Raw genomic sequence first — 21,440 nt, forward strand, 5'->3', positions numbered from 1 at the left:
CATAACAACCGTGTACGGCAGTGGTCCCCAACCTTTTTGTAGCTGTGGTTTTTGTTGTTGTTGTTGTTTGTTTTTTTGTCATAAATACAATCATGTGTGCTTACGGACTGTATCCCTGCAGGCTGTATTGATTCTATATTGATATATAATGTATATATTGTGTTTTTTATGTTGATTTAATAAAATAAAAATTAATTTTTTAAATTTTTTTAATTTTATTTCTTGTGCAGCCTGGTACCAATCAATCCACGGACCGGTACCGGGCTGCGGCCCGGTGGTTGGGGACCACTGGTGTACGGCACTCAAAAGTTTGGATTTACTTGGTAAAAAAGGTGTCACAGGCACCGCCTCGAAACAATTAAGGCATGTAAACAAACATTTACAAAATATTTCTGTGTAAATCTGTGGCGGTTAATATATGGGAATTTTCCCCCAAAATGTAGTGGGTGCGGCTTATATACCGGTGCGCTCCATAGTCCGGAATAAAAAAAAGGCTTGAGTCGAGGCTTCCCTCTCATACTTCAAATTGAATGTTCATTCCGCAATATTACAGCCTGAGGAGTGGCGCCGACACGCTCAGTAAACAAAAAGCATGCAAACATATTACACCGGTAGACAGGGTTATGTTTGAGGCTAAAATATGCTGACCACCTGCAGCCCTGCAGTGCGCAGCATGGCGTCTTCTAAATCAGCCGCAGACGTGACAGTGCACACCCAGACTGGAAGGAAGGTCGCGCTACCTCTGCCTGCCACCAGGGGGCCACATTGTGCTTCAGCTGTCTGCGCCCCTTAGTTGTATTTGTTTTTTTTTAGGTCTCTGGCAGTGTGATAAACACACAATGAAAACAGCGACGGCGAAGAGGAGGCGGAGGGGTGTTGACGAAGGGTCTGCCGTGACGTGGGAGGGAGACAAACACTCGTTAGGCCCGAGAGGCGCTGCTGGTGTAACATTAGCACAGTGAGAGGAGGAAGAAGGTAATCAATGATGTACCGTAGTGGTTTACTCGGTGTCACGCGTCGTAAACACAGGACTTGTGTCGTAAACACGTGACGGTGTCGTAAAGGAAGACGGCGGAGGGCGCGGAGAACATTTCCGCCATTGTTTTGAATATTAGCAGCCTCCTACCGAGGTCAAACAAGAATTCCACGCAACGTTTCGAAACACAATTATGAAGGGTCAAATAGGACACATTAAATACGTGAATGTTTCTTCAGGTAAGTAATTCAATGTGTCTATAATTAACTATAATTGGAATTAAATACATACACATGTTTTTAAATGTGCCAATAATTTGTTTAATGTGAACTAAACATGTAATTATGTAATCATTAAATCTTGCCAATATTTTTAAAAATTGTTAATTTCATAATTTAGATAATTATTTCACGGTTTATGTATTTCACGATTTATTTAATTTACTTAAATTTGTCATTAATTAGTTATAATTGGAATACATGGAGGTGTTTTAAATAATTCTAATGTAAATTTAACTATGCACATAACTATTTAATGACTTAAATAATTATTGATGTAATAGTTTTATTACTTAGAACCATGAAATAATTAAGTATGTAATTGTATTTAATTAATTAATAATTAATAAACTTTAATTTTCCATTATAACTAATTAATGATACATGTAAGTAATTATTTACATTTGTATTTGTTTATTTATTTAATTTGATTTTTTTTAACTTGCTATTGGCATAAACAAAAGAAAAACATACATTCTTTAAGATTTAAATAAAATGTCTACCAGGGTGAACAACATGCGTTTGAACTGCAACCGATTAAATATATCTTTTAGAATGAATGAATACAAGTTTGTGAACACTATAAAATATGTTTGTAATCATCTGTAACAAAATGGTTGCGTGTTTTTAAATAGTCCAACACGCTTAGATGTATTGCAAAAACATTGCTTCCTGACTGCAAAAATAAATTTCTTGAAGCACTGACTTCAAGATAGGACTAGTATCAAAAAATATTGCTAAATTTCTATAGAAATTAAAATTACATTAGAGTAACATAAATTATTCGATTTGCAGCCAATAACTTATTGCAGACAAAATATTTTAAAATTTGACAAACTAGCAATACGATAAATTATGTCTGATTAAGGGCACACTTGATTAATCACAAAATGAGTACTACACTGTGTCAGTACTTTATTAGTTAGTATACTTGTACTAACAATTATATTACTCCTCAGTTTTTCCAAGGACATTGTAGAATAACTTCCGCCAGCAATATTGTTTTTTTGGGGAAGTTTTCTTTTTTTGGCACTTCCAAAATCTGACCAGTGGGTGGCAGTTTATGACACAATAGCGTCCACTGTATCGACGAATGCACCACTTTGACATTAGACTTCTGCCTAAAAGAGAAAACAGCCTTTGAACCTTTCATCTTGTTAACTTGTCATTTTCTATGCCAACAGAGCAGGCATCCCTGATAGAAAGCGCTCAGAAATTAAATCTCTTACTTTTTAAAATGTGCTAGATTGATGATAATTTACATTGAATATCCCATATACATGCTACTGGTTAGCATTAGCGATTTTACAAAGCGATTTTAACACTTCCAAATCTGGTAATTAAAACTACATCTAAGATGCACATTACAATCAAACAGCTGGTCTGTAGTAAGTACAATACTTAATCCATTCATCCATCCATCCATTTTCTACCGCTTGTCCCTTTCGGGGTAGCGGGGGTTCCTGGAGCCTATCTCAGCTGCATTCGGGCGGAAGGCGGGGTACCCCCTGGACAAGTCGCCACCTTGCAGCTTCATGTACAGTATACACACTTTGTAGAGCTCAACAAAACTGGCATATTCAACTTAATGGCAAAGACTATCTCCTGAAGACTGCCACACACGGTAATATGTACACTACTCCCAACGTCTTGGAACTGCAACTGCATGCAAAGTCTACTATATAATATTTGCAAATGAGACTCAGAAGTAGGGATGTATACCAAGAACCGGTAGTTTTTGGTATCAATTCCTGACCTAACCACTGCAAACATGGTAGCCTTGTTTGGCTTAAATAGCAAGTGTTGATTAAAGGCAATCCCTGCTGTGAGATGTTGCATGATGTTGGTGGCGTACAACCTCTTGTACTATTAAAAATGGTAACAAAAATGATTTTTTTCAAATCTTTATGTACACCAATTACATATAGTACAAATGAGAGTACTGATGAATACAGGTATCGGTAAGGAATATCGATATTGATATCGGTATTGATAAAATCCCAACAATGTACATCCCGAATCAGAAGTGTAAGAAAACAAAAAGCCTATTGAGTACCGGTATCGATTCCCAGTTACCGCTAATTGGTACCCATCCCTCCAATCCCAAAATGAAATATTTCCACATTTGGTGCAACTTCTTGTCTATGTGGTGGGGTTGATTATTCCACTTGCTGACATTTACATTGTCAGGTCCAAGCACTGATGACATCTATTAATCAGACAAGAAGCAAGGAATCAATCAGAGACATAGTTCAATTTAGCTCATGAGGAGAACGCTTGGAGCTGAACACTTAGTCACAGTCTCTCCCTACGCTCTAAGGTTCAGCTCCTGCGTCCCTCTATTTATTCAGCAGTTCCACAGTCAACAACACTAAGGCCGCCTCTAAAAGGAGTGGTCCCATATATTTTGCAAAGCAGGTCCAGGACACACGATACGTGACGGAATGTGCTGGGGGCCTTGTGATTTCGCCTTGTCCCCGCTTCGCCTGCGTGTTGTCATCTTATCTTCGTTGAGGTCCTTGAAGTCTCTGCTTTGTCTGCGTGCTGTCATCTTATCTTCGTTGAGGTCCTTGAAGTCCTTGGCTGTTAGCGGGCTAAAACAAAGATAACATCTGTGGCTGAGGCCACCCCTCAGACAAGAAGTTTTGTCCTTGCATAGATTAGAAAAGTCTAACTTGAGCACAATAGCTAATAACTAAAGCAATGGACTTTAAGCATACTAAAGTTAGTGTGATAATATATACATAATTATTCTAACATACATGTGTCTTTATTTTTCCTTACAATGTATTGTTTTCTTATGTTTTAGTTGTCTACACACTGTATATAATTTTACAAGGATGTATTAGTGGGTCCTTGCAGACCTACAGTGTAGTCAGTGACGTCACTCTGCAGCCGTCGGAACTTGGTATGTTTACTTTTTAATCACTCTCACAATGTAGTTTGTAAAACATAGTTTTGTGAACATAAACTTCATTTCTATATATAATAACCTTTGTTGAGTTTATATGAGTCATATTTTACACTTTTTGAATAGTTGTGTTAACTTGTGGACCTTATTTCGTCGAGTGTTTTTGTGTGTGACACAGCCACAAAGACGTTATTAGCCATTAGGCCAGGTGTCGGCAACCCAAAATGTTGAAAGAGCCATATTGGACCACAAATACAAAAAAGTAATCGGTCTGGAGCCGCAAAAAAATTAAAAGACTTATATAAGTGTTATAATGATGGCAACACATGATGTAAGTGGCTAATTAGCTATATTAGCCTACTATCAAAATGACTAGGCTGACACAAATCTTTTCCACACATTTTTACAACATTGGAAAACATTACTAAAACTTCTCAGAGGGTGAGATAACTCCTGGAAATGACTGTCTTAGAATGGCCAAAGGTATAGATGTGTGTGTCCAAGTTAAAGGAAACGGCAGGCTGTCTTCTTCTAATGGATCTATTATAATCTTTGCAAGCTGTGTAACGTTTGCTGTGGTCTGGAACAACATGGCACACAAAAAACTATCCAAAATACAGCCAATATTACATACAAATAATGTGTCATGAGACATGCAAATATAAATTAAATACACAGAGGACATAAGTAAAGGAAATTAAATGAGCTCAAATATACCTACAAACGAGGCATAATGATGCAATATGTACATACAGCTAGGCTAAATAGCATGTTAGCATCGATTAGCTTGCAGTCATGTACTGACCAAATATGCCTGATTAGCACTCCGACAAGTCAATAACAGCAGCAAAGCTCACCTTTGTGCATTCACGCACCGTATTAAACCTTTGGTGGACAAAATGAGAAGGCGTGGCATAGAACACATCTTTCTGTGGCAGCGTCGGAGAAAGTTGTACATGCAAACAAACTGTTTAGTCACAGTCCACACAACGGTGAGTTCAAGGGCCGCTGAAATTAGTAGGACAGAGCGACGCTTGCCAAATACTCTCATACAAAAATACAAACATATTGGGGCGGCATGGCGTAGTGGGTTGAGCGGCCTTGCCAGAAACCTGAGGGTTGCAGGTTCGCTCCCCGCCTCTTACCATCCAAAAAAAAATCGCTGCCGTTGTGTCCTTGGGCAGGACACTTCACCCTTGCCCCCGGTGCCGCTCACACCGGAGAATGAATGATGAATGAATGAGTTGTAAAAATGAATGATGGGTTCTCACTTCTCTGTGAAGCGCTTTGAGTGTCTAGAAAAGCGCTATATAAATCTAATCCATTATTATTATTATTATATTAAACAGTGGGCTTTTTAACAATTAAGAAGGTTTGTGTCGTATTTGTCCCCCTACAGAAACCATATTACAACAAAAAAAAAATGTTGACTTTATTTTTATAAATTTTTGAGAAAGCTCCCTGGAGCCACCAAGGCGCCGCTAAAGAGCCGCTAGTGGCTCTAGAGCCGCGGTTTGCTGACCCCCGCATTAGGCTAACGAGGAGCTAACTGTGTCTTGTCCTGTTTCGTTTGTTCCCCCACAGATGTTGGAGGTGTGTTGCTACTGTGAGAAGCCAACGTGTGTCTGTGACCATCAGAATAAACTGCTTCTACAATCAAAATCCACATCTGAGATCATTTAAACAGTAAGTCAGTGCTCAGATTATATATTTTGTACACTGGTTTTCTTTTGATACTGCGCTTTGTCGTATCACTACATGACCATATCGTGCGATTCACATGAGGTGTGGACAGAGCACAAGTCGGTGGGTGGGCTGAAAAAGGATGGGGACGCTGTAGTAGAAGCGCACAGGAAGAAGAGATTAGGGGAAGGGGAAAAAAGCGTCGACAGTTACACAGCTCCAGTGGAACCTTTGTTTGTGGAAATAAAATCCCCACAGGGGTTCTTGTGTGTTTTTGCTTCTGCATCTCTTTGCACTTGGAGATGCGCTGCTGCCGCTTGTGTTTGCATGTGTGTGGCAAACAATGTGATTGTCATACAGCCAGAGGTGTGTGTTATTGTGTGTGTGTGTGTGTGTGTGTGTGTGTGTGTGTGTGTGAAGGGAAACAGCTGTGTATCTGACAACACGCCAGCCAGACGGCGGTGCCACTGTGTTTTCGGAGGCCCGAGGCAGATAAATATAGAGCTCAGCTTGTTTATCTGTGATGGATATGAGTGGCATCACAAGTGTGTGTGCGTGTGTGTTCTTTGTTTGTGTGATTCGGGGATGCTCTTTTTTTGTGTGCGTGTCTGCTTCAAGCGTCACTTCTTCCCGTTTATGCCGCAGAAGTCGATGTGAGAGGCCCGGCCCGGTCTGCTGACGCAAGGTCAAACTCACAGAGTCTCAGGACGTGTTGAAACAGATGTTACCCCAACACACACACACACACACACACACACACACACACACACACACACACACACACACACATACATACACACACATACAAAGCGCTGATGGCAGCAGTGTGTTGGGTCGAGATCATATCATATTCATTGCACGGTTCTCACTCCCTGGTATTCAGCTTCTCTATTTCTCTATTTTGAAGTGTGTTTACATTAAATGCGTAAATAAAACACAAATACGATACATTACATCAGGGGTGTCCAAACTTTTTGAAAAAAATAAAATATTGGCCGGGGGCCAAAAGCCAACTGCATGCATGTATATGTATAAATATATGTGTGTGTGTGTGTGTGTGTGTGTGTGTGTGTGTGTGTGTGTGTATCCATCCATCCATCCATTTTCTACCGCTTATTCCCTTTGGGGTCGTGGGGGGCGCTGGATCCTATCTCAGCTACAATCGGGCGGAAGGCGGGGTACACCCTGGACAAGTTGCCACCTCATCGCAGGGCCAACACAGATAGACAGACAACATTCACACTCACATTCACAATATATATATATGTACACACACTAGGGTTGTACGGTATACCGGTATTAGTATAGTACCGCAATACTAATGAATCATTTTCGGTACTATACCGCCTCTGAAAAGGTCCCCAGTCTGCAGTGTTGTAGCTACTTCTAAATCACTAATCCTCCCCTCCATGGCGACAAATAAAGTGAGTTTCTTACAAGTACCATCCCTGCAGGACGAGGAATAGCTAAACATGCTTCACTACAAACCGTAGCTCACTGGCGTCACAATGTAAACAAACACCTTGGTGGATCTACACTTAACATCCACTGTAATGATACCAAGTACAGTAGCGTATCTAGTCGATACTACTATGATTATGTGGATATTTTTTGGCATCACAGCATCTTCTTTCGTTTTAAAAAAAATTATATTATGTTTATAAACTCAGGAAATATGTCCCTGGACACATGAGGACTTAGATTATGACCAATGTATGATCCTGTAACGACTTGGTATCGGATTGATACCCAAATTTGTGGTATCATCCAAACCTAATGTAAAGTATCAAACAACAAGGGGATGGGTCAAATGCAGAGGACAAATTTCACCACACCTAGTGTGTGTGACAATCATTGGTACTTTAACTTTAACTTAACTTTAACAGAAGAATAAGTGATTATATATACAAATAAACTTATCTATTTGTGTGTGTGTATATATATATATATATATATATATATATATATATATATATATATATATATATATATATATATATATATGTATATATATATATATATATATATATATATATATATATATATATATATATATATATATGTATATATATATATATTTATATATATATATATATATATATATATATATATATATATATATATATATATACATATATATATATATATATATATATATATATATATATATATATATATATATATATATATATATATATATATATATATATATATATGTGTGTAAATATACATGTGTGTGTGTACATACTGTATATATATGTAAAATGCTAACTTGGAGTAGCATTTATGTGGCAGATCCAAGGCAACTTAGCATACAGTTAATTTAATGTATTTAACGCATTTGTTTTACGTGGGAATGAAGTTATTTTGTATCGCTTGTAAATCATGCCATACTTTATTTCTGCATGTTCAGTTTTACTGTGTAAATACTCTTAAAAGGTGATAAAGAGATGGTAGACGGTCTGCTTGTATCAGAGTTCTTCAATTGGACGTTAGATGCAGGCCGATACAGTCTAATAGTTTAAAAAAATATATTTATCAGGCCAATATTTGATAACAAATATCAGATCAGGACACCTACAACTCCAAAAACAATACAGTAGAATGTGATACAAAAAAATACAGTACTTTATTAATCAAAAATAAGATAGAGCATTTACATTGAAGTAGAAATGCGTGTGTTGTGGCAAGAAAGTTCCACTCTTATCTCCTTCGAGCTGCTACACACCTTCTGCAGCTTCTCGAAATTTTCATGGAAACATGTCCCCCGTTTAGATTTTATTACAACGTCCTTAGATGGCGTCATCGACTCATTCTCCTTCTTTATAGTGCGGACCAGCAGTGCTACGCTCCAACTGCTTCTCCAAGTTGGCCATGTTTTTGATGATTTATTTCTTTAATTCAACGAATGTCATCTACTTCTTTTTCTCAGTACTGTCCTTCACACGCACATTCTTTTTTCCCATGGTTCAAAAAACAAAGTTGTGTCACTTTCTAGCTATAAGCTAATGCGAGTAAGAACGGGTGTTTTGGGCGGCTGTAACGGACATTCGCTAGCTCACACTTTTGGCTGCAACTTAAGGAAAAGCAATTAGCCAAGAGACAGCTCGTATATCATTAAAAAAAACATTAATCTAGGTACCACTGTATCCCTGAAGTTTGGGTTAAACTGTAGAAACCCGCGGCAGGTGCGAATCAAACGTAATGATGAACACTACTGCTGCACCTTTTATGTGGTAGAATATTTCATTAGAATTGGAACTCAGAGGTTAGCTTTTTACGGCCATTCATGGATCTTATAAAATCAATAGACGAATGCGATGAAGGTGAATAAGACTCTGGGACAAAATAAAGAAAATAGGTTTTTTATTTGACCAGTATAAATAAGCCATGAGGGACCAAACCTTTAATTTCCTGGCCTTTATTTACTTAACATTTATGTTGACTATACAGCAGAACATGGATTAAAAACACTGCTATGCACATAAATAACATCTCAGGGATCTTGTCTTTACTGTTGTGTTTACTTTTCATTGGGGCGGCATAGCTCAGTTGGTAGAGTGGCCGTGCCAGCAAAACTTGAGGGTTCCAGGTTCGATCTCCGCTTCCGCCATCCAACTTACTGCTGTTGTGTCCTTGGGCAAGACACTTTACCCACCTGCTCCCAGTGCCACCCACACTGGTTTAAATGTAACTTAGATATTGGGTTTCACTATGTAAAGCGCTTTGAGTCACTAGAGAAAAGCGCTATATAAATATAATTCACTTCACACACTTCACTGACTAAACATGCGCTATGAAAGGAATGGAATAACTTTATCGTCATTGCACTTAAAAAGTACAAATACATTTTGTTTACAGTATAAACTGTCTAAGGACAGATAAACAATGACATGGTGGACAGAACAGTAAGACTAATGGGTTGCCACAAGGCGCACCGTGAAAAATGGTAGGGAAAAAGTAAACTTGGGGCGAGGAGTACGGCAAATTCCAAAGTAAGCTCCTGTGTGTGTGTGTGTGTGTTCTTGCATTTCGACCCTTCTTGAGACATCAAAATTGATTGATTGATTGATTGATTGAGAAGTTTATTGACACCTTAAAGAATTGAATCCATGTAATGCTTTAAAAAGGCAAATGGATGGCACAAAAAGCCAAAAGGCTTGTTCCATTGTGGTCCATTAGATATTCATCACATTTGATACATTCAATAATAAAAAGTATAACCTGTAACATGTATATAAAACACAGTACACATGTCAGGTGATTTGAAAAACAATATATACAAAAAATGGGTGGCGGGGGGGGGGGGTGTATATACACTATGTACATGACACTATGTAGATGACTAGACTATGCACATGTTGACTCCAAGAGTGTGCAAAACAGAATGAGAAAATATATATAGACTATAACCACAAATAAACCTGCTTGATGCTTCGGAAAGTTGCTGAGGATCAATTTTGGTTCAGATCAGGTAGAGGTTGAGCCGAGCCATGGTTTTATGGCAGTTTTAAAATATAGTAAGGATGTTCGGATTTTAAGCTCTGTTGGTAGTGCATTCCACTCTGTGGTGGCAAAATAGTAGAATGCATTTTTTCCCATGAGAGTCTTGAATTTGGGGGAGACGAGGTCTGACGAACTCCGTCTCGTGAAGTACCTGTGAGCATCACTTACTCTGGTGAAATAGTTTGACAGGTACTTGGGAACAGTTTCTCTGAGTATTTTGAATACCACGCACATAGCGATTTGGTGTACTCTTTCCTCAACTATAAGCCATCCCAATTTGGTAAAGTGGGCTTGAGTTAGGTGAGTCCTGTTTGGGAGGTTAAGCAGGAGTCTCACCAGCTTGTTTTGGGAAGTTTGCAGTTTTGTTTTTAGTGGCTTGGGGATACTGGTGAACCATGAGGCGCAGGCATAGTCAAAATGACACTGTATGAGGGCACTGGCAAGGGTCTTAAGTGTATCCCTGTTGATAAACGCAAGGAGAAGTACCTTCCACATGAGGACCGGTGAACAAGTTAGGACATAAATCATGGTCCCAATACGGAAAACCATTGCATCTAATAGAGAATGTCTCATTTGCACCCCTGGTGGTAAAATCTATCAAAATTAGGGTGGTCCCAAAAAGGAGGGATTTTTAAAAGTGCTCCCCCTCTGGCCAACATATGAAACAACACGTGTCTGTAAGAAATTGAAATGCGCCCCCTTTGGCCTAAATGAATTAAATATGTATATAGAGACATACTGTAATTACTTGAAGTAAATAATGAAGATTAAAAACCAATAAAAAACAAAAAATCCCAAAAAATAATAATTAACTAAAAGCATAGTATGTATACAGTATATTATTAATGTTGTAAATACAAATCTTTATATATCTAGAAAGGGTGGTCCAAAAGAGGTAGGCATTTTTCGGATTCCTCAAGAAGGTAACAAATACAAGAGTGTGTGTGGTGTTTGGGTTCTTGTATTTCTACCCTTCTTGAGACATCATCAAAGAGAAGTACCGTCCATATGAGGACCAGTGAACAAGTTAGGACATACTGTAAATCGTGGTCCCATTACGGATAACCATTGCATCTAATAGAGAATGTCTCATTTGCACCCCTGGTGGTGAAATCTATCAAAATTAGGGTGGTCCCAAAATAGAGGGATTTTTCAAATTGACTGTGTGTCGGCGTTAAAAGTGCTCCCCCTCTGGCCAACATATGAAATAACAAGTGTGAGTAAGAAATTCAATTGCGCCCCCTTTGGCCAAAATTAATCAAATAAATATGTATATAGAGACATACTGTAATTACTTGAAGTAAATAATGAAGATTAAAAACCAATTTAAAAAAAACAAAAACTAAAAGAGTACGTTTTTTATATTTGCATAGTATGTATATATTATTAATGTTGTAAATACAAATCTTTAAATATCTAGAAAGGGTGGTCCTAAAGAGGTATAGGCATTTTCGAATTTCTCAAGAAGGTAACAAATACAAGAATTTGTGTGTGCGCGTGCGTGCGTGTGTGTGTGTGTGTGTGTGTGTGTGTGTGTGTGTGTGTGTGTGTGCGTGTGTATGTGTGTGTGTGTGTGTGTGTGGTTGGGTGAAATCCACTTTGACACCAGGAAAAAACCTTCAGCAAAGCACATATACATCCTACGACACACAAAACTTGAGATTTGCAATTAGGGGGATGGGGCAAGCATCCGGCCCCAATCTATTGCCACCACAGTTGCTGCTCCATTGGGGGGGTCAGTGGTCAACGAAAAGAAGAAAAACAATTTTACAGACCGAAAGGGTTTAGGCTGAAGTTAAACACTTATTTCGTTTAGATTTCCTTTAAAAACATATTACAAATACACGAAAATAACTATACAAATACATACAGAGTAAATACAGTACAGGCCAAAAGTATGCACACACCTTCTCATTCAATGCTTTTCTTTATTTTTATGACTATTTACATTGTAGATTGTCACTGAAGGCATCAAAACTATGAATGAACACGTGGAGTTATGTACTTAACAAAAAAAGGTGAAATAACTGATACTTTTCTAGTTTCTTCAAAATAGCCACCCTTGGCTCTGAATACTGCTTTGCACACTCTTGGCATTCTCTCGGTGAGCTTCAAGAGGTAGTCACCTGAAATGGTTTTCACTTCACAGGTGTGGCTTATCAGGGTTGATTCGTGGAATTTCTTGCTTTATCAATGGGGTTGGGACTATCAGTTGTGTTGTGAATAAGGTGTGTCCAAACTTTTGGCCTGTACTGTACATACCAACAATTATGTAATATCAATGTACACTCATACATGTTGGTTAATATTTGTACCAATAATATACTATATGCAAACATGTATGTTTCCATTAGTATTTATCTACCACATTTAGTTTTTGTTAGCATTGATCATAGTGTACTTGTGTTTATTTTAGAGCATGGATGCCCAAAGTGGGGCCCGCGGGCCAAATTTGGCCCGTCGTGTCATTTCGTTTGTCCCGCAAAAGGGTGACTACAAAATGTAATTCATATTCATACTGGCCTATTTCAAGCTGCACAATCATGGATGGCATGTCGGCAAGGCTGTACTCTAAAAATCTGGCAGCTCAGTCGCCAGAAATTCACTGTAAAATCATCAGTGGTACCATTTTTTCATGTACAGTAATGCACTGTAAAAACAGGGAACGCACATTTCACAGTAAAAAAGTAGCAGCTCGGTTGCTAACGTGAAAATAATAGTAATACTGTTTTTCAATTTGCGGTAATTTGGTGTACAAAAACACCGTCAATTTTAAGGTAAAATTCTTATGACTGAGCTGCAAGATTTTTAATCTTAAAATCTATAAATATATGTATTTTTTTACAGGCTAACTAGTTATGGTTGAATTTTATAAAACCCCTGCTCTGCGGTAAGGTTGTAACGATTTGACGCTCTGTGGGGAAATATAATCTTGGTCGCTACGCTTCTCCCACGTCTTATAATGAAAACCTAAACGCTTCGAAATTTTGCATCCTCCATATGTCTAATCTGTCTGGGTAAAGTTTGAAAGCAATCAGATGAAATATTTAGGAGGAGTGGGTTACAGAACAACACCTGGAAATGGCGAAAATATGCAGAAACTGACTGTTTTGAAAGTTTTGAGGTTAAAAATGTACATAAAAAATTCACCGTTGCATGTTAACTGAATTAGGCACACAGTCTGTGTGACAAGCTCTACTACCTTATATTTATGTATGGCGGTATGAGACTCAATTCCTCACTCGTGGTGTTGTTGCATGGTAAAAAATGTTATTTGGCCTGCGAACCATTAGTGCATTTTCACTTTAGCCCTTGGAGGCCAAACGTTTGGGCACCCCTATTCTAGAGCGATATATTTTTTCAAGACATTGGTTTTGATTTTTTTTTTTTTAATGTGTTAATTGAACTGGAACATTTTTAAGGCATCATCCAGGCTGTTCCACGGATATCTGTGTAGTAGTAGTCCATGGGTGCGTGTTTGTCCGTAGGTTTGGAAGTCTCTCTGTTCGGCATCACGGAACAGAGGCAACATTTCAGGGTTTCTTTGAAAAAGGGGGAAGGGATTCAGAGCGTCTTTCGCTGCAATGGTCTCACTGTGGCGTTGACTGCAAGATCCTGTAAAGGCCATTGGAGAGGGAGCCAAATTGTATATAACGATTGTCTTGGTTAGGGCGAGCAAATACATGTCAATGGTTTGCACGCTCCAGTTGTCTGTTCTGGCTCTCAAATAAAAATCATAATTTTCGCCTTGCAGAACGGAAAGCTTCTCCAAGATGTTAACCAGCTTCAATGTAAAAGGACGTGTTCAGTTTTTTCTTTATTTTATTATGATATTGCACCCCCCGCAACCCCGAAAGGGACAAGCGGTAGAAAATGGATGGATATTGAATAAGTATTGTTGCGTTCTACCAGTCTTCCTCTCAGGGAATAAAACACTCTGGTTAATCCCAAATTATTTTGGATGACATATATGTTGAGTAATAAGGACCACCAAGACAGAATAGCAATATTACCAAATTTTACTAAAGCTTTAGGAGACCAGCCTTTACAATGCGGTAATAGCAGCATCAAGAAGCGGTCTAAAAATCAAGCGGAAACAGTCAGCTCATTTAATATGAAAACAGCCCCTCCCACGCAGAAAGAAATTAGTTTGTTCTAAACTGATAAGGTATCCTCCACAAAAAGGGAGTACATTATACTCCCAATAGACATTCCAGCGCCTTCAAGGTGAAACAATGAGTTTACTAACGAACATAAGGAAAAAGCACAAAGTGTACACATGGGAAAGTATTAGCTGCTTTAGACATGACTATGGATAAAGAAAGAACACTTAAAAATAAATGCATTCCCCACAGTATCCATAATGGTAGAAATTCACAGGTATCAGTATTGACTACTAAACTAAAATTATGTTATTGTAACATCTCTGTTGTTAAAGATTAAAATCTATTAGTGACAAATGTAGCATCTTTTTCTGTTGTTATTGCAGACTGTACTCGTGTTTGGGGACTCTGACTTCTGTCGCTCTGCAGTTATTGTCCCCAACTGCTGTGACACTTTTCATGCTGTCTGCCAAAGTGAACTTATTTTCCTGGAAAGACAAGCAGCCGCTACTGCGTTATACAGTAGAATCAATATTGCTGCTTGCACGCTGCGTACACGCTGTAAATTAAAATGTGCTTACCTGCTGTGACTTTGTACTTTTGCCAGCCATACAGAGACAGAGTCTCAGGTCAAGCGCAATTTAATTATAAAGACGGCGTCAATTTCTTTCAAAGCGGCACGATTAACTACCAAGTCACATCTCGGCACGCTGCGCACAGCAGGTTTGCCTCCTGTGTGGCTTTTATAATAAAGGATGGAAAGCACAATGTAACTTACGAGCATGTAATTTGAAGCATGGATCTGCGATTTGCATCTCCGAAGATTACTTCTTTCAGTTCAAGGGATTAAAGTAAGGAATGTATTTTGGTGTCAGTGGGATGCATTGTTTCTTTTACATCAAACTGGAAATGGACGTAAATAGGAAGTAGGCATAGGAGGGCAAGTTTTTGTCTGCATTAGCAGAATTTGTCAGTGCTGACCTACTGGTACCTCAAAGCCCTTTTTTCAAAACCGACAAAGTTCTTGCTCTGAGAAGGAACGTTATTTAAACAAGACCGTTGGATATGTGTTGACCTTAGCTTTTTTCTTCAAAAGGGTTTATTTTTTTCCTTCTATAATTTTCCTGTTGCTTTGCATGGAGATGATCGAAATATCGAATATGAATATGAGCGCCGTGACATAATGTGTATATTGGTTGTAGTTTTGAACACATTTGGCGGTGTTGAAATATCCACGTAAAACAGCTAATGCTAACCCAGGGTTTCCCACACATTCATTTATTTGTGGCGGCCCGCCACGAAATAATTACGTCCGCCACAAATAAAAAAAATAAAAAAATAAATAAATAAATACATTTTTTTTTTTTTTTTTTTTTTTGTCCTCTCCAGCTTCTCAGGCAAATCATATAGTTGATGTAGATGCCCATATCGGCTGTTCAGATTTACTTTACAAAAGAGAAGTGAAGGATACTTCTCTTGTTGCCTTATTTGTATTTGACTTTATTAAATGTATTTATATTAGAAACACAACATGTGTATATAACAAAGGGTGCAAAGTCTGCAGGCAGTAGGAAACACATGGTTAAGTGTAGGGAGTAAAACTGATGGCAGTCTAAAGTTCAAGATTTTTGGAGCTCTTTGTTCAGTGGATCAGATGTTTGATGAAGCTCTGTGTCTATCTACCACCACTACTGTTTTCTGTTTATTTGTTACTGACTGTGGCAGGACACCTCTGCCTCTGTTTCACTTTATGTTGCTGGTAAATAATATGGTTGTAGTAGTAGGCTAAAGTTAAATTATTTAATATGCACTAATTAAAGGGGCAGAGCTTTGAGACATTTTAGCTTTTATATTTTATAAGATATATTTTTTGTAAGAACCACAATTAATAAATATATTTCAGTGAATAACTTATTGTTCAAATCTGTATATAAATATGTACATAAAGTGTTGTAATTATATTGTAAAATGGATGGATGGATGGATGGATGGATAGATGGACGTTTAAAACAAAACTGTTATTATTAATTAGTAAGTATACATTTTTTGAGCCTTTTTAGAGAAAATCAAATCATTGTAGTAAATTATGCAAATTGCTTGATGATGTGACCACGCCCATAGTCACGCCCATAGCCACGCCCACGACCGCCACAGGTATCTTGGCAGTTTATGGGAAACACTGTAACCAGTAGCATGTCAATAGCAAAGCCAATGTATATTAGCATCCCGCTAGTGCAATTTGACTGAGTCCGCTCTCATTGCTGCTGGAGTGATCAGTTGTCGCTTTTGTAGAGCAGAAATTCTTCTTTGAAGTTCCATATTCCAAATTGACATTTGACCTCGGCCAGCTTGGCCATCTTCCCAACTCAATAGGATTCTTGTTTTGACACCTAAACGTCTGAAGGAGACAAACGAGCGTTCGGAGCGTGGGCTGGGGACACGTCACAGAGGAGCTGTCGATGAACGCATCGATAAGTGAAGACATGAAGGCTGGTAGGGAAAGACAAGAAGAAGTCCCGCCATCGATCGCTCTGGTTTGTTTTCTGCTGCTATCCTGAGCGCAGACCATGTGCTTCATAAAGGGAGTGAGTCATCTCCCGAGTGAGCGCTCTTCTTGTCAAATCTGGCTGCGCTCTTTGTGAGGCGTCAACAAATGCACTGAATAACTGTATGCTTTCCTTTTTGGGGGCTAGTGGTTGTAAATGTGGAGGGTTTTGAAGCTACTGAGCCGACGTGCACACGCCTGTCTCTTCGTTGCAGTCAGTCGGGGACACTCGCGCGGCCCAAATATACACAGTAGCCTCATTATGTCACTTATCCTCACCGTGTACTGTACCGCAGTTTTTGTACTATAAGGCGCACTTAAAAAATCCTTTAATTTTCTCAAAGAATGACCATGCGACTTATAACCCGGAGCCCATTATATATGTATTCATTCTGGTTGTGCTTATTCTGGTTATGGTTCATGGTGTAATAATAAGTGTGACCAGTGGATGGCAGTCACTCATAAGAGATACGTGTGGGCTGCTGGTTGACGCCTGTTCAATAAACGGCGCTAGCAAGTACCGGTAGGCAAGCAACACCAAAGCTTTGATGTTTCATTGGGAATATAGAACATTACACCCGGCGCTCATAGAACTGTCAAAATGCTTTAGTACGCCTTTGGTGACCCACGAAGCCGCACCGCTTAATGGAATGTGGAGCATTACGCCAACTGTAGTCAGATGGGTATTATTTTGGTGTGTACATAAGGACCCCAAAAATGCACCCACTAAGAGACATATTATCTGATGTTTTGTTTCGCAATATTATGCAAAACCAAATGTTCTTACCTGTTGGTTCCTGCTGATGTGTATTTTGGATCTGCATAAGTCGTCAAAAATGTGCACGCGTCCGCCATTGTAGTCCAGGCCGCACTCTATAAGCTCCTTCCTTTTCTCTATCCTGTTGTTGTGGAGCATTCATCCTCCGCTGTTGCCATTTTTAAGATAAAGTAGCGTTCAGTTCTAACTTATATCCGTCAGTAGACTGGCTATGGAAGCGCTAAAAACTACCGGTACAACAAAGATCAATCAATCAGCTTTATTGTCCATTCTTACATGTACAAGACACATAAGAACTGAAATTACATTTTCGGCACAATCCCGCTAAGAGCAGACATACGTTACAGGGAGACAAGACGGGACCGCCAACGGATCAGCCTCACTTAGGCGCTCCTTAAAAAGGTGGGAAAAAGGTGACATTGGGGAAGGGGGGAAGTAAAAAAAAATATCAGTCTGAGGCTGGACCCTCAGGAATGGTCCAGACTGAGTCCGAGGAAAAAAACCTCACATAGCATGGCACACATAAACATGGTACATTTAATCACAACAACTCGCAACAGAGTCATCCAACAGGACTTTGGAGGCCGGCAGCTGCTGTTGAGCGCTGCTCAGCCCCCACAACCCCGGAGGAATAAAGCAGTGGTGAAGGCGTTGATTTGGGGAGGGGTGTGTGCGTGCATGTATGCCCAATTAACTTGGGTGAGATGTTGGATTGTCTTTATGGGCCGAGGCCGGCCCCAAGAGTTCAAGAGTTCAAGAGTCCGACCCAGGTGCTTTTGAAAAAAAGGGAAAGGTCAAAAGCGTCCATCTTTGAGGAGTCCTCAGGGGAGTGTTTTCAAACAGCCTGTTCCTCAAGGCCATTCGAGGGAGTCAAATCGTAGATTAAGATGTTGTTTTTTCTTCGAGCAGTCAAAACAATGACATTCCTGCTCTATATGCTGGCTCTGACAATTCCAATTTATTCTTTCTGTAACATCATCAAGATGGAATCTACCTTGCGATTCAAATCAGCAATCGCTCCAGTCTGTGATCCCACAGCACGACCCAATCCTTCCATTGCGTTGAACAGCCTGTTGGCCCCTTGAGTGGCTGCCATCGTCTTCCGAATTTGACGATACACCAGAGCAATGCCCAGCCCAATCAGCAAATGCCCTGCGATCACAGCTCCAAATACCGTAATTTCTGGACTATAAGCCGCACCTGACTATAAGCCGCACCAGCTAAATTTAGGGGGAAATACAGATTGCTCCATATATAAGCCGCACCCGACTATAAGCCGCAGGGTTTTGATGTGTAATTAGCGTAGTATATAGGGGTTCCTGCTACCACGGAGGGGATTGTCGGGACAGAGATGACTGTTTGGGAACGCAAAGCGTCCCATTTATTAACTACAAATCTTTCAATCATTCAATCAAACTTTCACATCTTTGACATGGCGAACAGCATTCGTGCAGAGTACAAATAATACAACGGTGCAAAGTAATACAAAGTGCTCGCATGTACGTTATCAAAATAACCAGCCTACCGGTATATGAAAAGTCAGTCTTTAATCATTGTGTCATCGTCTTCCTCCTGCGTACTAAAACCAGCGAAATCCTCTTCGTCGGTGTCGGAGAAGAACAGGCCGTATATAAGCCGCACCCTTGTATAAGCCGCAGGGACCAGAACGAGGGGAAAAAGTAGCGGCTTATAGTCCGGAAATTACGGTAGGTAGATGTCTTCCACGTCCTCGATGGAAAGGACTGAGAGGCACATGATTCTCCAAGTATTCCAGGAATCTCTCACGTACCCCGCAGCAATGGTTCCATCAGGGCAGCCAGGCTCCCCCGAGCCTCTTTTCCTTGTCGAAAAGACTGTGTCAATTGCGTCGAGAGTCCAGTTGATCAAATTCATTTTGATGTTTAGATTTGAGGACAGCTCAAGAAAAGAGGCTTCAAAATAGTTCAGACAAGACAAAAACAAAGAGAGCAAGCAGGGAAGGAGGGAGCGGAGAAAAATGCGACCGCCCTCACCAGAGGCAAGACAGAAAAGCTGATGAGTAGAAGACGCTGTCGAAGTGGAGCCACGTATAAATGTAGCATCTTGAAGAGACCTAAAGTTGGTCTGTAAAACATAATCTATGCAACACTTTGACCAAAGAACCACCATTACATGTTTTCCAGACCACAAGGAAGTGTTTTACATGTACAAAACAAAATATCATAACATGACCCATTTAAAGCGATTTATAATCCGGTTGCTTTATGGTCCGAAAAATACCGGGCTACTGTCGACAACTCGTGTTGTTGCAACTGTCTATCACCTGTATGGGCCCCGTTAACCTACACTGCACAAGGAAAGGAAATTACCTTAAATTCCGGACTATAAGCCGCTACTTTTTTCCTGCGCTTTGAACCCTACGGCTTATAAAACAATGCTGCTAATTTGTGGATTTTTCTTCACTGACAGCCATAATGCAAAAATAATGTAAAAAAACAGACAAAAAAATACACTGAATAGGTGTGTTAGTGTTTTGATTAAGTTCGCTCAATGCAGTGCTGCATTGCCCTTCTGTTTAGACTACAGCTTTCAACCGGAAGTACAATTGCCGTTCGGTCTTCTAGCCGTCCATAGCGTATGTACTCGTATGAATTCTTCATTCATCACTCCAAGCAATGTTTTTGCAATATAACTGAAACAATTCTTACTTACTAAACCGTCCCATGTAGGATGTCCGTAGGAGTGTTTTCATGCATATTTGTACGTGCTAATCTAATGGAATTAGCGTCGTCAGTACTAGCTGATATGCTAACACATTTACGAGTGTCCGTGTTAGTATTATTACCTTACAATGGCATTCTTTTTGTATTGTTTCAGTTTTATAAATTCACCAAAACGTCAGTGTTGCTGTATAGACTACAGCTTTCAACCAGAAATACAATTGCTGTTCGGTCTTCTAGCCGTCCATAGCATATGTACTCGTATGAATTCTTCAATCGTCACTCCGAGCAATGTTTTTGCAATATAGCTGAAACAATTCTTACTTACTAAACCGTCCCATGTGTGATGTTTGTAGGAGTGTTTTCATGCATATTTGTACGTGCTAATCTAATGGAATTAGCGTCGTCAGTATTAGCTGATATGTTAACACATTTACGAGTGTCCGTGTTGGTATTATTACCTTACAATGGCATTATTTTTGTATTGTTTCAGTTTTATAAATTCACCAAAATGTCAGTGTTGCATTGCCCTTCTGTTTAGACTACAGCTTTCAACTGGAAGTACAATTGCCGTTCGGTCTTCTAGTCGTCCAAGGCGTATGTACTCGTATGAATTCTTCATTCGTCACTCCGAGCACTGTTTTTGCAATATAACTGAAACAATTCTTACTTACTAAACCGTCCCATGTGTGATGTCCGTAGAAGTGTTTTCATGCATATTTGTACGTGCTAATCTAATGGAATTAGCATCGTCAGTATTAGCTGATATGCTAACACATTTACGAGTGTCCGTGTCAGTATTATTACCTTACAATGGCATTCTTTTTGTATTGTTTCAGTTTTATAAATTCACCAAAACGTCACCGTGGAGTTATTAAGTCTGTTTAGCTGATTGGAGAGCCAGTTTCCGCAGCTAGTGTGTCCATGATGGTCACTTCTGTTTTGTTTGATCAGCCGTTAT

At 39.3% G+C, this 21,440-nt stretch overlaps 1 long non-coding RNA gene across 3 annotated transcripts in view; it reads left to right on the forward strand.

Annotated features, from left to right (window-relative positions):
• Positions 1-1,071: 1,071 nt before the first annotated feature.
• The window catches only part of LOC133646867 (uncharacterized), a 52,372-nt gene continuing 32,003 nt past the window's right edge, over positions 1,072-21,440 (forward strand). For all 3 annotated transcript variants that reach the window (XR_009825362.1, XR_009825360.1, XR_009825361.1), the window contains exons 1-2: positions 1,072-1,215; positions 5,750-5,851. This is a non-coding gene — a long non-coding RNA (uncharacterized LOC133646867). The remainder of the gene's footprint in view (positions 1,216-5,749; positions 5,852-21,440) is intronic.

Source organism: Entelurus aequoreus, linkage group LG03, assembly GCF_033978785.1.
Source record: "Entelurus aequoreus isolate RoL-2023_Sb linkage group LG03, RoL_Eaeq_v1.1, whole genome shotgun sequence".
Taxonomy (NCBI): Eukaryota; Metazoa; Chordata; class Actinopteri; order Syngnathiformes; family Syngnathidae; genus Entelurus; species Entelurus aequoreus.